This window comes from Tasmannia lanceolata, unplaced genomic scaffold (genome assembly GCF_043159265.1).
Source record: "Tasmannia lanceolata isolate RefF3 unplaced genomic scaffold, GAP_Taslan_0.1 ptg000006l, whole genome shotgun sequence".
Taxonomy (NCBI): Eukaryota; Viridiplantae; Streptophyta; class Magnoliopsida; order Canellales; family Winteraceae; genus Tasmannia; species Tasmannia lanceolata.
Genome location: NW_027518683.1, coordinates 41,894,305 through 41,910,322, shown reverse-complemented (window position 1 = coordinate 41,910,322; position 16,018 = coordinate 41,894,305). Strand labels below are relative to the sequence as shown.

The 16,018-nt window shown below is 40.1% G+C and overlaps 1 pseudogene; it reads left to right on the top strand.

The window, feature by feature from the left end:
- The first annotated feature begins 1,256 nt into the window (after positions 1-1,256).
- LOC143878612 (metalloendoproteinase 2-MMP pseudogene) lies at positions 1,257-2,448 on the top strand (annotated as a pseudogene).
- The last annotated feature ends 13,570 nt before the right edge of the window (positions 2,449-16,018 follow it).

Sequence of the window (16,018 nt, the reverse complement as noted above, 5' to 3'; positions counted from 1 at the left end):
ATTGCCAGGTCGTCCAATACGGCCACATATACACAGAGAAAGACACTCCACCTCTAACAAACAATTTGTCGAATGCTAAGCGTGTTACACTAGTTATGGGCCCATGCACATGGGGTACTTAGGACTATTGATCTTGGGGTGATATTCCTTCATAATCTAGTTGTGGTCCACAAGATAAACAGGTGCGACCACGACACATGACGTATAATATGTTCTATCTATAGTTTATTATGGCATACAGTTTTTTTTATGTAGTCAACTTTATTTTTCTTTTAGTTTTTTGCCCTCTATTTATTCTATATGTACTTTTCCTTTTGGCTGCCCCGTGCATCGTATGGAGTGTTTTTGCCCCACTTTAATCTATATTATCCAAGTTTCTGTCCATTTTCAGTCATTCTCTTTTAGAACAAAAAAATTTATTCAAAAGCTTCTTGATGAAGAATTTTTAATGGAAGTTTTTCTATGGTAGATATTGGTGGGGCCCAATATGATCCTGTGGTGATATTCTTTCGTAATCTATGGTAGATATTGCTTCATTAACAGAATCTACTTCAGAATGAACAGTTTTTTTGTCTCTCCTATGCTTCATTAGCATAATCTACTTCAGAACAAACAGTTTCGTCTCTCGTATGGTATGTAAGGGGTTGCGCGGAATCAACCGGCTTTGAAATTACATAGAACTACACATTTGTTTCTCTAAAAATACCTTCCTTAAGTTCACCCTGTCCACACACGTTTATTCTTGTGGGAGTGCATCTAATCTTAGTTCTATGTAACTACACAAGATAAGTGCTGCCTTCCTGATTGCAGCTGTTAATCTAGTGGACCACCACAAGATTAATCGTCCCAATTATAAGTTGTGTGTTAGAAGTGCAGACTGTCTTTCCTTCTCTTAAGCATAAATGCGTGTCTATCTTTGGAGGCCTTGTAACCCATTATTTCCAAGTCTTTGGCCTAAGTCTTTATTGAAAGAGACCCAAATATGTGTCTTTCAATAAAGACTTAGTTTTTTTTTAATGAGTCTTATAAAGACTTAGTTGCTATCATAAGACTTAGCGTGTGGGGACACAGAGAACTTGGAAGAGATATTTCTAAGAAACAAATGGAGGGCACCTTTCACCTTTCAATCAAACAAACTCAAAGTCCGTTGATTCCGCGGAGACCCTTAATTGTAAGAAACTCCGCGTAACACGCATGTAGCTTGTAAGGGGGAGGATACTATAAATAGGCATTGCTAATCCCCCACTTTTGAGTAACAATAAGAGCTTCTTCTCTTTGTCTAAAGCCTAAGCTTGGCAAGAGAAACAATGGTCTCATTACAATTTTCTCTTGTCATGAGCGTTTTCCTCTTCTTCTTCTTCTCTCCTCTGATGATTGAATCGCGTTCTTCTCATTTCGTAACAAAAGGGAAACATCAACATCCCTTCCAGTTCCTCAAGGAGCTAGAGGGATGCCACAAAGGAGATAGTGTCAAGGGTCTTAACCAGCTTAAGAAATACCTTCAGAAATTTGGCTATCTCCCCGAATATTACACCAACACCAACAGTGCTGAAGATGAATCCTTTGATGATCTCACAGAGAATGCCATTAGAACTTACCAACTCAATTACAATCTCAACATCACAGGAGCACTTGATTCCAAAACAGTTCAACACATGATGAAGCCTCGGTGCGGTGTCCCCGACATTGTCGACGGAAGAACTTCCATGAATTCCGGAAAGAAGCACCATCACAATTCAACTGGCCTCTACACTGTATCCGATTATACCTTCTTCCCCAATAACCCAACATGGCCCTCTGACAAGTACCATCTCACCTATGGTTTCATCCCAGATTCAATCCAAGTCATTGACATCCAAAGCCTGGGCTCCGTTTGCTCCAGTGCTTTCAGTAAATGGTCAAGCGTTAGCCAATTCACGTTTGAGGAGACTCAGGATTATTCCTCTGCCGATATTAAGATCGGATTCTTCAGCGGAGATCATGGCGATGGAGTGCCATTTGATGGGCCTGGAGGGATTTTAGCACATTCTTTTGCACCCACCCTAGGAGTGTCCCATTTTGATGCAGACGATAGTTGGGGTGTTGATCAGTCTAGTGATACGATCGACCTGGAATCTGTGGCAATACATGAGTTCGGGCATTTGCTTGGACTTGGCCACTCTTCTGATCCAAATGCTGTTATGCACTCTGGTATTGCTCCTGGAGAGATTAGAGTGGATCTAGATGAGGATGATATTCAGGGCATACATGCTTTGTACAATAATTAGCTACAGATTTTTCAAGTGATTTGGGTGCTAGCTCTGTAGTAAGTATGATTGTGTAAGCGTGAATTAAACAAATATGCTTATGTGTTTTTTTATGCATAATATTGTTTGATGTTGTATTGGGGATGTAGTCCGGCAATAGTTATTTGAATAAAGTTGTCTTATGGCTCTTATATATATAAAAGTTATCAAATGCGTTGAATTCGACTTCACATGGCCGGAAACAACAAACTCTTATTTCTACCATCAAACGTTTTGGAAGTTGACTCTGCACTTAACTGATAGTCAGCGATCTATTGATATATGACTGTTGCAGAGGGAGTGGGATACTTTAATTTAGAAATTGATTTTGATAGTCCTCTGGCAAATCTCCCTTCTTCACTCCCATAATGGAAGTTTTAGGCCACCTCCGTATCATTTCTGAAGTCACTATCTTTCAGTTTTTTTTCCAGATCGATCTGATAGATGAAGTAGTATTGTAGTTGATTCTTTAAGATTTTTCATTTACCTAATCTTGAGGAAACAGTTCTTGTGGTTGCAAATTTTATATCGTCAATATTCTCCTGGGAAGTGATATATCCACCCCTTTTGCTTACTAGGGACACTCAATGCCAGTGTACTTGGCAATCAAACCCACTGAATTCTTCTGAGGTGAAGTACATCAGCACCTCTTCAGTCATTGATTCACTGACGCTGGGTGTCCATAGTAATCAAAAGGGGCGGATATATCACTTCCCTATTTTCATGTCAGCAGTGATTTTTGTAGTACTGAAACTACTTGTAATAGATACATGCAGTGTAGCATGATAATTTTCCAAAATGGATCAGTGTGTGTGTGATAAAATGCTTCAACATATGAAAACCTTCACGAAGCAAGACATTGGTGATGGTTGCACACGAAGCACAACAAAACATTCTTTGCAATCTCCATTGATGATGATGTTACTACGAACTCTAGGCTTACATGGCAAACCTTCCTTTGCCCTCACTGTTGATGTCAAAACCACCTCATGAAGGAGGGAATGGAAAAACCTTCACCCTCTAGCTCAAATGGAGCTAGGGATGCAACTAGGGTTGGGAGGGTCACGGAAAACCTTCACCATCAATTCCAAATAATGTTCCTAACTCTCCGATCTGTTGAGGCTGTTCGGAGGGTTTGGATCGTCCTATGGAGATGGTTCTATGGGCAAGGCCCTATTTAAGTTGGGGCCCAATAATTGAATGGTTTGAATCTTTAAATCAGGTGGGCCCAAGTGATTTTAAAAAAACCTTATGATGTCCACCTTCTTTTATGATCTAGACACGAGAGAGAGAGAGAGAGAGAGAGAGAGAGAGAGAGAGAGAGAGAGAGAGAGAGAGAGAGAGAGAGAGAGAGAGAGAGAGAGAGAGAGAGAGAGAGATGAGGAGCACTTATACCTTTCAATCAAACAATTTGAGGAACAAATGAGGAGCACTTTTTTTTTGAAAGGGCAAATAGATAATATATTAATTAACGAGACCGAGGAAGTCCCGAAGGGATTACAAGAAAGCAACAAAAATAAACATAAACATAAACTGTACATATATCACGAAACCGGAATCTTAAGGGGGGAGAGAGTCAAATTGTGCTAAAACCACCCTAAAGACTCCATCTTTGGCTAATTTATCTGCAGTCCCATTTGCTGATCTTTTCACATGATATGCCTGGAGATGAAACCCTCCAATCATGTCTTGAATCTCGTCAAAGAAATCCGCAAATCTCCAAGGAGGTGAGTGTGATCCATTAATCCAACGTATGATATTTTCTGAATCACCTTCAATCTCCACCCTATTTAAGTCATTGATAAGAATTTTGATACCATGGTGTACTGCTCGAACCTCCGCCTCATTCGAATCCGAGACTCCAATTGGACCCGAAAAAGCCCAACGACCCTCCCTTGATCATCTCTTAACACCCCTCCAATACCAGATGGACCCAGATTTCCATGCTAGACCCATCAAAATTAAATTTCAAAAAGCCTTTTACAGGTGGTTCCCATCTTTTATCCATCTTAGGATTTCCCATAACTCCATTACATATCACCCTCCAACCATGCCACGAGTCAAAGGCCGATACAAAACCAAAGCTGGGTATGAGTCTCACCCAGGATATGATAAGCGCTACCACTTTATTGAAGAGGAAAGAGAGGCGCCTGGAAAATCCTTTGAAGACTCCAGCATTTTTTTCCTTCCATATCACCCATATTATAGTTAGAAAGGAGACTCTCACAAAATTTTTCCTTTACCATTCCATGGACACCATTCCCAATGATCAAACAGGTCTGATAACTTTGCTGAGAGAACCCATGTAACACCAAATCTAGATAACAACATGTTCCATAACTCTGTAGCTACCTTGCAATGAAGCAGCAGATGGTCTACCAATTCCCCCTCTTCTATACAGAGAGCACAGTGATCAACAATAATGATATTCCTCCTTCGAAGGAAATCCACCGTCTGAATTCTCTCCATAATAGTCGTCCATGCAAAAGTTTGAACCATGGGTGGTACTTGGATGCTCCATACCGTGGATACTTTGGAAGATGAAGCATGAGGCACTAGGTAATGATAGAAAGATTTAACCGAGAAGTCCCCCCCGAGTCCCAGATCCAGATTCTTTTATCCGTGCCATATCGCTTGATGTAGATTTTTTCCAAAATAACCAGCAACCTGTCCACTGACTCAAGCTTTCTGTCAAAAAAGTCCCTCCGAAACAATGGTGCCCAAACGACTCCATTTTCACTGCGGATAAAATAATCCCTGACCATAGCATCTTTATCTGCTGCAACAAGAAACAAATCCAGAAATATATCCGATAACGGTCTAGAGTCACACCATGCATCTAGCCAGAATCTGACCCGATTCCCTTTGTATACCCTAAATCTTATGCCTTTACCAAATTTCAATTTCAATTTCATCACATCCCGCCATATAGTAGCACTTTTCTTTTTGTAATTATCAACCGATTCCCATCAACCTGCCGAGGAACCATACTTACTTTCAATCACTTTTACCCAAAGCTGTGAGCCTTCTTCCCCAAATCTCCATAATCACTTTCCCAATAAAGCTTGATTAGTCTCCCTGATTCTGTGAATACCCAAACCACCCGCCTTAATGGATTTACATACATTCTTCCAACTAAGCAATGGAATCGCTTTCTTTTCGTTTGAGCCCCCCCCCCCCCAAAAAGGAATCTCCTTTGGATTTTTTCCATCCTTAGTGCCACACTGACAGGACATTTGGCCAATGAAAGATGGTAGATGGGAATATTAGCTAAGACTGCTTTTATAAGGGTAATTCTGCACCTTTGGATACAAGGTTTCTCTTCCAAGTGTCCAATCTCCTCTCTACTCTTTCAACGATATGATCGCAGCATTCCTTTTTAGGTTTCCCCTCCAAGGGGGAGGCCAAGGTAAGAAGAAGGAAAAGAATCAACCGAGCAACCCAAAATGCTTGCCAATCCCAAAACTTCTTCTTGGTGCATATTAATCCTGAATACCTTTGATTTGTAAAAATTTGATCTCTGACCTTTAATTGCTTCATAACTGTAGACACCCCATTTTGCTCTACCTTAATCGATAAAAGAAATTAGGGTTTGTTTTCCGTCGGTTTTCCAATGTCTTTCTTTCCCGCATCCGTTTGTTACATTTCTAAATATTTTTGGTCATTTCCGTCGTGTTTCGCATTTTCCCGCTAAATGTTGAGAAGGATTATTCAGAAAAATCTAAACTAGGGAGAATTTGTACCCGTTTGTGTGGGACCCGCTGGTGTGGGACCTGCTAGTGTGGGACCTGCTAGTGTGGGACCCGTTTGTGTGGGACCCGCTGATGTGGGACCCGTTTGTGTGGGACCCGCTGATGTGGGACCCGCTTGTGTAGGGCCCGCTGATGTGGGACCCGCTTGTGCGGAACCCGCTGATGTGGGACTCACCATTAGCATGACTTAACTTTCTCTACCATTTCCACTAACTTCATTTTTCCCTTTAAAATAACACCATTATCTCCATTACCATTATATATTCCATTATCCCCACCACCATTCCCACCATTACCATTATATATTCCATTATCCCCACCACCATTCCCACCATTACCATTATATATTCCATTATTCCCACCACCATTCCCACCATTACCATTATATATTCAATTATTCCCACCACCATTCCCACCATTACCATTATATATTCCATTATTCCCACCACCATTCCCACAATTACCATTGTTTATTTCCATTATTCTCCACCACACCCACCATTCACATTATATATTCCATTATTCCCCACCACAATTCCCACCATTACCATTATATATTCCATTATTCTCCACCACACCCACCATTCTCATTGTTTATTTCCATTATTCTCCACCACACCCACCATTCTCATTGTTTATTTCCACCTCTCCACTAAGTTTTTCACTATATAAAGAGAGGTGATGAGAGGAGGAAAAAAAGAAAACAACACATTGTTTTTGGATAGTTTTCTCTTTCTCTCCCTCAATATCTCTCACTCTCTCACTCTCACACTATCATTATCTACTTTCTCTCCTTATTTGTTTCTCCCCATCTCTCTCCCTTGTTCCATATAAAAAAAAATATAAAAGAAAATAAAACAAAGAAAAAGAGAAAGAAAGCGGAAGCGGATCAAGCGGCGGTGCGATTTTCGAATTTTTCGGCTCTCGGATTCGGCGAGGATTTCGATCACAGGTAGGTACTTAATTTTTAGATTTTTCTAGAATTATTTGGTATATTTGCATGATTTTTAGTATTTAATTGGATTTAGTTGAAAATTAAATATGTATGCTCAAAATCATGATCTCCATGAGTGTTTCGAAAATAAAATATATACTAAATGAATTCCAAAATTAATGAAATTTCGTGGGAAACTAATATGATACCAGTACATTCTACCATGAAATTTGGAGAATTTTGAGAATTTGTTTGGTATATTATTTTATGCTTTCTTTGAAATTTACCAGCTTTTGGAGGAATTGTTACTGACATCAGATCACAACTAAAATTCTTAAAATTTTTACAGTAGTCTTCAATCTCACATTTCTAGTTACTGTAAAAGTTTCAAGTGATTTGGATCTGTTTTCATATGGGATGTAGGGTTAATTCATAATCTGGTCTGAAAATTAAAAAATCTGAAACTGATAGTAAATGGTTTCCAAAATTCATGAAAATTTCTCAGTATGTTATTTTTACTTATATCTTATTAATGTAGAAATTTCATTAAATTTAGATTCATATTTCTAGTGGTTTCTGTGTTATTTGTGCAATCTGGTCAATCAATTGTTAAATCGAAATTAAATATGAGCTTAATGTAAAAATCTGTAAAACTCTTTCCGTAAGCTACATTTCATCATATCTTGCTGCTGTAGAAATTTCAACTCATTTCGAATTCGTTTGCTACAATTTCACTTGTAAAATCACTCATATGTTTAAAATTGATAAAATTCATTGAAAATCCGAAATTAATTGAAAATCATCTGAATATTTCTAAAGAACCTTAAATCTCTGTCACACATTAACTCCTTAATCCATTGAAACAGAAATCTTAGGATCATTAGAATTCCCTGGAAAAATGGTCAGTGCATCCATAATCGTATCCCAATTGCAACCGATCTTTGACAATTTGAATACTTAAGCTATAGCATGTTGTTGGCTCCGAGGTTACTGTCCACGGAAATCCTGAGATATGCCAGGCAATAAGATGTTATAACCTAAGTATTAAATTGCGCAAGGAAAGAACGCACGATTCCCTTCCTTGGATGCTATTCTGGGCCGAAATTGGTGAACCCTAGAACCATTGGTAATCCTCAAGTGTCCATAAATCGAAAATCCATGAAATCTGAAATTAATTAACTTCAAGAATTTGAATTGATTTGTCTCGAATCTTCCGGAACCATTGGATTATGGTTTCCAATCTAAGAACCATTAGAGCCCAATTTAGGAACACTAGTGTTGTGTCGTGTCCTAAGTTTTAGGGAGTCCTAGAGTTAGGAGTCCAGCCTCATCACGGACGCTTGCTATGTATAGCAACCGTACCATAGGTCTAGTTACACTAGTCACCTCATCTTTCCCTAAGACATGCCTAGTAGACTAGGATGTAGGCTAACCTGCATTAGTCTAAGGGACAACTTGCATTTAGATAAGAATCATATAGCATCTTCGATGAAATCCTAAGATAATAAAATCCTCAACTTGAATTAAACAACTTCTCTTAAAACTGTTGAAACAGTCAATCCCGTCTAGGTCGGTGTCTTAGTTGAGTTAGGCATATGTAGCTTAGCTTAGGTGCACCGAACTACGTCGACTCTGATCCCAGTGAGGCTTGGGTACGTAGGCAGCTTGGATGTCTGACGGCATACCACCCGCGAGTCGGCACCACAACAAATTGTGGTGTTTTGTATATTAATTTTCTTGTAAATACTTAATCAAATCAGTTAGGGTTTTCCATGAAATTAGAATTCTAGGAGAACTTTCACTTAGAATGAATCCAGACAAATTAATAAATCAAGATACACATCTAGGATTCACATTGAAATTAGATTCTAGGATGCATGTCACTTAGTTCGCACATTAACATAGAGTTGAATGAGCCATTTAAAATAAATTTAAAAGAGTTAGCTTTTGGAATCGAAGACCGATTATCGGACAAGAATGGTGCATGTGGTGGATAACTCCCCATACCTTCCATTCTCGTAACCAGGTAGCGAGTCTAGATTTCTGGTTAATTATGGGTCCTAGATCCCACATCTAGGTGGCGACTCTGTCAGTCTCTTTCGTGTGGAATTCGGATTGCCTTAGTGATCCCAAGTCCACAGGAAAGACGAATTCAAATCAATATTAAAATGCACACGCCAATCGCGTGGGAACGAGAGACCAAAGGAGAGCGCGCGGCGGCTCGCGCCCCACGCCCCTCTAGCGGGATCATGTCCCACAGTCTGGCGACTCTGCTGGGGACCACCTAACTTCATTAAAATTTCAAAAGATAATTCATTTGAATTTAATTTAACTGGCTCATAAAAACTCTATACTTGTTAGATTAGTTTGTCTTGTTTTATTTTCTCTCATCACATTTTACTCGAACTTAATTTAACAAAACCTGAAGGCATCATAGATTGCGCGAACTTATTGCACACACTTACATCACTTGCATCTAAACCCTTGCATCTCACATTCACACACGTCCTATTTTAGGAACCCGGAGTGTTATCTAGCATGGTTGACTGGGATTTCATCACCTGGTGCCTCTGTGCTAGAGAAGCATTCCACCCTTAGCCTAGTACCTTTATGGTGCGTAAACGGATCTATTGTTCACGTACTGATACGCCGGACACTGGTACAGTATATCGAACATGGATTCGCGCTAAGGGAACTCTTGGCCTTACCCCTAGATTAACCCACACATGCATGTAGTATACGAACACATGTGCATCACATGTGTGAGCCTAGTTTAGGATATCCTACCCATTTGTGTCTAGATTAGACCGTAGTCCATCTTCCAATGGCTACGATCGGTCCTAGGTACACAAACAAAGTCATGAGTTGAGATCCTATCTCCACTCCGCTAGATTAGGATTAGGGTTGATGCCTTCAGGTAACACTGATAAAATGTGTGAAGAATAAAAACTTTCCCTTTGGGGTTAGGATATAAATCCCATCATTTCCAAAGATCTCATAGGATTAGTCATTCATGATCTATCCGTTGAAAGTAATCCTATGCAATCTCATCTTTTGATCATGTGTCTATCATTCGTCTTTTGTGGGATTCGATTGTGTCTTCATTGGCGGAAATTGTGTCTCAATCATTTGATCGTGCAATCTTGATGATCCAATCTTGCCTGTACCCTTGATCTCTTCCTCCTCTAGGGGCTACCTTTTTCAAGAATATTTCTGCTAAATCCTTCAGAGTTTACTCTCATAATCCTTGAACTAAGGGCATTCCCCTATGCGAATCTGTCATCATTGTCATGTCTTGGTCCTTTAGGATTCATTCTATTATCCCAATTACTTGCTTAAATGTGTAATATTTTTCAGTCATTGAGAAGAAACACTCCATGAATGTCAAGCTCATATACCTCGTGTTCATTATTTCCATGACAGAGCAGTAAACACCATAGCTAACCCTGCTACTCCTTGGGTTCGGATTTCTTCACGGTTAAAGAGAAAATCTGTCTCTCCGCCACCTTCCCTGAGAATCCCAGCATCTCCTTCTTTCTCAACCTCATCTTCGCCAATGGCAGACAACCAAGATGGTCTTCCACCCGCTGCCATTATCGATACTCTTACCTTGATTCTCCAACAGCTTCAAGAACTCAAAGAAGAGAACCGAGTTATCAAGGCCCAGCTTTCTGAAAAGTTGGGGCCATCGTTGTCCAAAGATAAAGGGTCCATGCACCATACAGTTACTTCAGCCGCACCTGCCCAGCCAGTGTTCATTCCTATCCCTGACAAAACTGAAGAAGATTTTGAAAAAGAGCAGTACAGCGAAAATCGCAGCAGGCCTTCTCAGTCCATGGTTGATAAAGTAGTTATGGAGAAATTAGAAAGTCTTACCAGGAAGGTTCAGGACATTCAGTTTCAAGACCAAGGTGGTTTCAATCCGAGTGATCTCACACTGTTCCCAGAAATCCGTCTCCCAGCCAATTTTCAAATGCCGGACTTTGATAAATATGATGGTGTGGGTTGTCCAATCACACATTTGCAAATGTTCACCATCATGTGTCAGCCTCAAGGCTTATCTTCTGAGCAAATGGCTCAATTGTTCCCGGTTTCCCTGACCAAGGTTGCCAGGAGGTGGTTCATGGTCTTGGACAAGACTCGTTACAAGACATGGAAGGATATCGGCGAGCAATTCATCAGGCAGTTCAAATATGATGATGGTACAGAAATCACTAGAAAGGATTTGGAAAGGACCAAGCAAGACTCGAGGGAGTCCTTCCTAATTTTTGTGAAAAGATGGAGGAGAACAGCAGCGCAGATGATGGAGCGCCCTTCTGAGGAAGAGCAGGTCCAAATAATCATGAAAAATATTTCCCCCCAGCTCCAGTATCACATGTCGTTGCAGTATTATCCGGACTTCAAACACTTTATCGTGGCAGGCACCCAAATAGAGGAGGCTATGGCTCAAGGTGTGTTCAACCGAAGTAACCCGAATACCAGAGAATTCAGGAAGCCTCCATCAGCTGAAATTAATAACCTTTCCCGCTCCAAGCCTCAGCCTTCAAAACCTCAGAACCCCATGGTGATGGATTATACCCAACTTGCTGTCGCACCTCGGCCACAGGCCCAGACAGAATTTACCCCTCTCCCTCTTCCGCCATCTGAGATACTCAAGGAGTGTCTAGCTTCAGGTCGCATAATCCTGCCCGACATTAGGGCTCTTCCTAATCCTTTACCAGCAAATTGGCGAACAGATCAACACTGCGAATACCATAGAAATTCTGGCCATCTCACTGATAATTGCATTGCCCTAAAATTCAGAATCCAGAGGTTGCTCGACAATAAAAGCCTTGTGTTTGAGCCAAGTCCCGTTGCTACCAATAACCCATTATCAAATCATGCAGTACTGCCGCCAGCCATTCGCAATGCTTAAATAACTGAAGGTTCAAAGGGGCACAGGTCCGGTTGCAATGAAAAGAATCAGAAGTTGAAAGTACCATTTATGAGCCAGCTTTCGCCGAGCCTCCGAAGCTAGACAGTTGCGGCAGTTAAAGTTTTAGTCGTTTACTATTTTATTTTGAGTCAGCCATCATGGTCAGTACAATTGTTGAGTCCGGTTCTACAGTTCTAGGTTAATGCCTAGTCTAGGCAAGTTATCTTTTGTTTTTCTTTTAGAGTTGTGAATCCTGAACATGTTCAGGATAGGTTGTCAGATGTAGTATCTTTTTCTTTAAATAAAGTTTCAGTTCCAATAGTTCACTTGTGTCTATTTCTTAAGTGTGCTTCTGATCTTAAAATAAGACTCCCTCCTCAAATGAGAACAAAATTGACGAAACTCCACTTGAGTCACAACGATTACTTGAACAAGAGGAGGAGCGCCAATCTCAGCCTTTCAAAGATGAAATTGAAGTGGTAAACACTGGCACTGAAACCTTGATCCAATAAATGCCGATTGAAAATACATTACCCTCTGAAGAGTGTGAAGAATTGGTAAACCCGTTTTGAGGATAAAAAGATGGTCCCGTAAGCGTTACCATTAATGTCAAGAGAAAGACCCAGATAGAAGGTTCAAGAAAGAATGAAGTGAATATCATATGCTATGCAAGGGGCATAGAGTGGAAATAACTTTCATATTTCCAATCAATGACCTTGGTTCTCAAATTCATAACATGAAGCCAACAAATTCAAGATAAGAAGTTCAAGAGCAAGTATTGAAAAGTGGTCATCAGATATCAAGAGTTACAAATCCATAGATGGAGGATGTCAAGGAACAAGTTTCGCTCTATGAAAGCCGAAAGCACGCATTAGAATCTTGAAAGAAGAAAATCCATTATCTTACCTGGAAATGCCGTCAAACTCCGTGAAAAAAAAAAAAAAAAAAAGAGAAAAAAAAAGAAATAAATAATCAGTACCAGACAGACTCTAGTAACCTAGATCGATTCCCAATCTGAACATCGAAAGGCCTCCTTTGGCCGATTAAATCCCAAAATCAAAACCCAATGTCAAAAGAATACCGATTTGCAAACCCTTCGAGCCTAAATCAAATTTTCTTGAAAACCCATCAAACTTGGGGCATTCCCCCGAACTACGCGAGACCTGATCCCTACACTGGGGTACGTAGGCAGCTCGGTTAAACCGAGTTCGGTCGATTCAAAAAAAAAAAAAAAAGGAAAAGAAATGTAATCGTTCCAAAAAAAAAAAAAAAAAAAAAAGAGGGACCAGTTCCAAAAGAAGAGAGGTCAATCATTCCAGAAAGAAAGAAAAAAAGGAAAAAATCAATTAACCTTCAAACAATTTATCTTCAAACTAGGGGCATTCGCCCCGAACTACGCGAGACCTGATCCCTACACTGGGGTACGTAGGCAGCTCGGTTAAACTGAGTTCGGTCAATTCAAAAAAGAAAAGCAATTCAATCAATCCAAAAAAAAAAAAAGAAATTCAATCCTTTCAGAAAAAAAAAAGGGGGACAAGTTCCTAAAGAAGAGAAGTCAATTATTCCAGAAAGAAGAAAAAAAAAGAAAAATCAATAAACTTTCGAACAATTTATCTTCAAACTAGGGGCATTCGCCCTGAACTATACGCGACCTGATTCCTACCTTGGGATATGTAGGCAACCTATTCACAGGTTCGGTCGAAATCTTTGTTGAACCTTAAGCCATTCTTTGAAAAGCCCTATCCTACCTATAAAGTCCTTCCGATGTTCAGAACTAATGATCTAGGTCCCGAAAAAAAAAAAAAAAAAAATGATGATGAATAAAAAAAAATGGAGTTTGAAGATCTGCTAGACTGAAAACCTGAAAGGGCGGTTTAGGCAAAATTTAAGATCATTCCCTGCTAAGTTGAAAACGCGAAAGGGCGGCTTAGGCAAAAGCTAAGGGGATAGCCTGCTGAATCGAAAACCTAGAAGGGCGGTTCAGGCAAAAGCTAAGGGGATAGCCTGCTAAATCGAAAACCTAGAAGGGCGGTTCAGGCAAAAGTTAAGGCTACCACGGTCCGCCAAGTTAAAAACCCTGAAGAGGTGACTTGGTCATGGTAAGAGAATCATTGTAAGAAGGCTACAGCCGGTATCAGGACTGAAGATCAACTGAAGTTCAAGCAAATTCAAGTGACATCCTCAAAACTGGGGGCATTGGAGCTAAGCAATCCTAGGAGTTGTAATTAAATCATTGAGGCATTACTGTTTTAAGGAAAAAGTCCAGTGTTTACCAATTGAAAAAATATTCCTTGAAAGGATAGACTTACCAAATAAAACGTTAACTAAGTCAGAAGCATTACTGTGTCTGTCAGTATAGTTAATCAATCGTTGTTATTCTATGTTCATTCCTTCAGAGCTCCTCAATCCTTTGAGTAGTGTCTTTTATCTAAGTTTTCTCTTTAAAAAGAGTCAATCGTCGTCCTTGTGTCCAAAATGATGCAACTGTCTCGGTGAAGGAGGCCCGGCTTCGTCAGCTCCCTGCGATTGTACCTGAAAGAGCTTGAGAATCCAGTCAAACAGCTTCATTTCAAAGATGATCAACCCAGAAGAATTCAGAAGTAGAAACATCAGAAAGCCCAGCTTCCGTAAAAAGATCATACTCCAGGAAGGCATCTTAAGCTTGGAAGAGCCTCAGATGCAATGATGGTCGAGCCAATTTCTCAGAAAGATGAACCGTTAAAATTCAGAATTTCCTTCCAGTTAGTTAAATACTATCTTGGTCAAGAAATGTTTATCTAAACACCTATCAAGAGGCAAGTCCCACTTTTCCATGATTATATCCAAGAGAGCCGTTGTTCTAGATTACCAATTTCAAGTGTCTTGTTCAAGGTTTCAGTCATCCAAATCCCCAAAGACAAGACCAGCAGTCTCTTTGAGAAAAATCTTGTTGAAGTTTCATAAAAGTGTTTCTAATCCATTCTTGTTAGTAATGGTTCTTTGGTTTGCCGTTTCATCATTCGTCAAAGTCCTAGTTTCCGATATCTTTGTCAAGCACGATCTGTAACATCCCCGATTTCATTAAGTTCAAAAAATCAAAAATTCATCAAATCCAATCCTATGTCAAATTCAAGTTCATGAAAAATCTCTAAATTCTTCGTTATTGAATTCATCAATCAAAGCTATCTTGTTTCTTTGAGCCTGTTTGTGAACGGTGCCTCTTTTCTCGAGTCCATTTGTAAATGGTCTCGTCTTCTCCTTGAACCCGTTTGTGAACGGTGTCTCATTTTTCTGAGTCCATTTACGGTCTCATGTCCTCCTTGAGCCCGTTTGTGGACGGTGCCTTATTTCTGAAAAATCAAAAATTCATCAAATCCAATCCTATGTCAAATTCAAGTTCATGAAAAAACTCTAAATTCTTCGTTGTTGAATTCATCAATCAAAGCTATCTTGTTTCTTTGAGCCTGTTTGTGAACGGTGCCTCTTTTCTCGAGTCCATTTGTAAATGGTCTCGTCTTCTCCTTGAACCCGTTTGTGAACGGTGTCTCATTTTTCTGAGTCCATTTGTGAATGATCTCATGTCCTCCTTGAGCCCGTTTGTGGACGGTGCCTTATTTCTGAAAAATCAAAAATTCATCAAATCCAATCCTACGTCAAATTCAAGTTTATGAAAAATCTCTAAATTCTTCGTTGTTGAAGCTATCTTGTTTCTTTGAGCCCGTTTGTGAACGGTGCCTCATTTCTCGAGTCCATTTATGAATGGTCTCATGTTCTCCTTGAGCCCGTTTGTAAACGGTGCCTCGTTTCTCGAGTCCATTTGTGAATGGTCTCGTCTTCTCCTTAAGCCCGTTTGTGAACGGTGCCTCGTTTCTCGAGTCCATTTGTGAATGGTCTCGTCTTCTCCTTGAGCCCGTTTGTGAACGGTACCTCATTTTCTGAGTCCATTTGTGAATGGTCTCTTATTCTCCTTGAGCCCGTTTGTGAACGGTGCCTCGTTTCTCGAGTCCATTTGTGAATGGTCTCGTCTTCTCCTTAAGCCCGTTTGTGAACGGTGCCTCGTTTCTCGAGTCCATTTGTGAATGGTCTCATCTTCTCCTTGAGCCCGTTTGTGAACGGTACATCATTTTCCATCATTTTCTGAGTCCATTTGTGA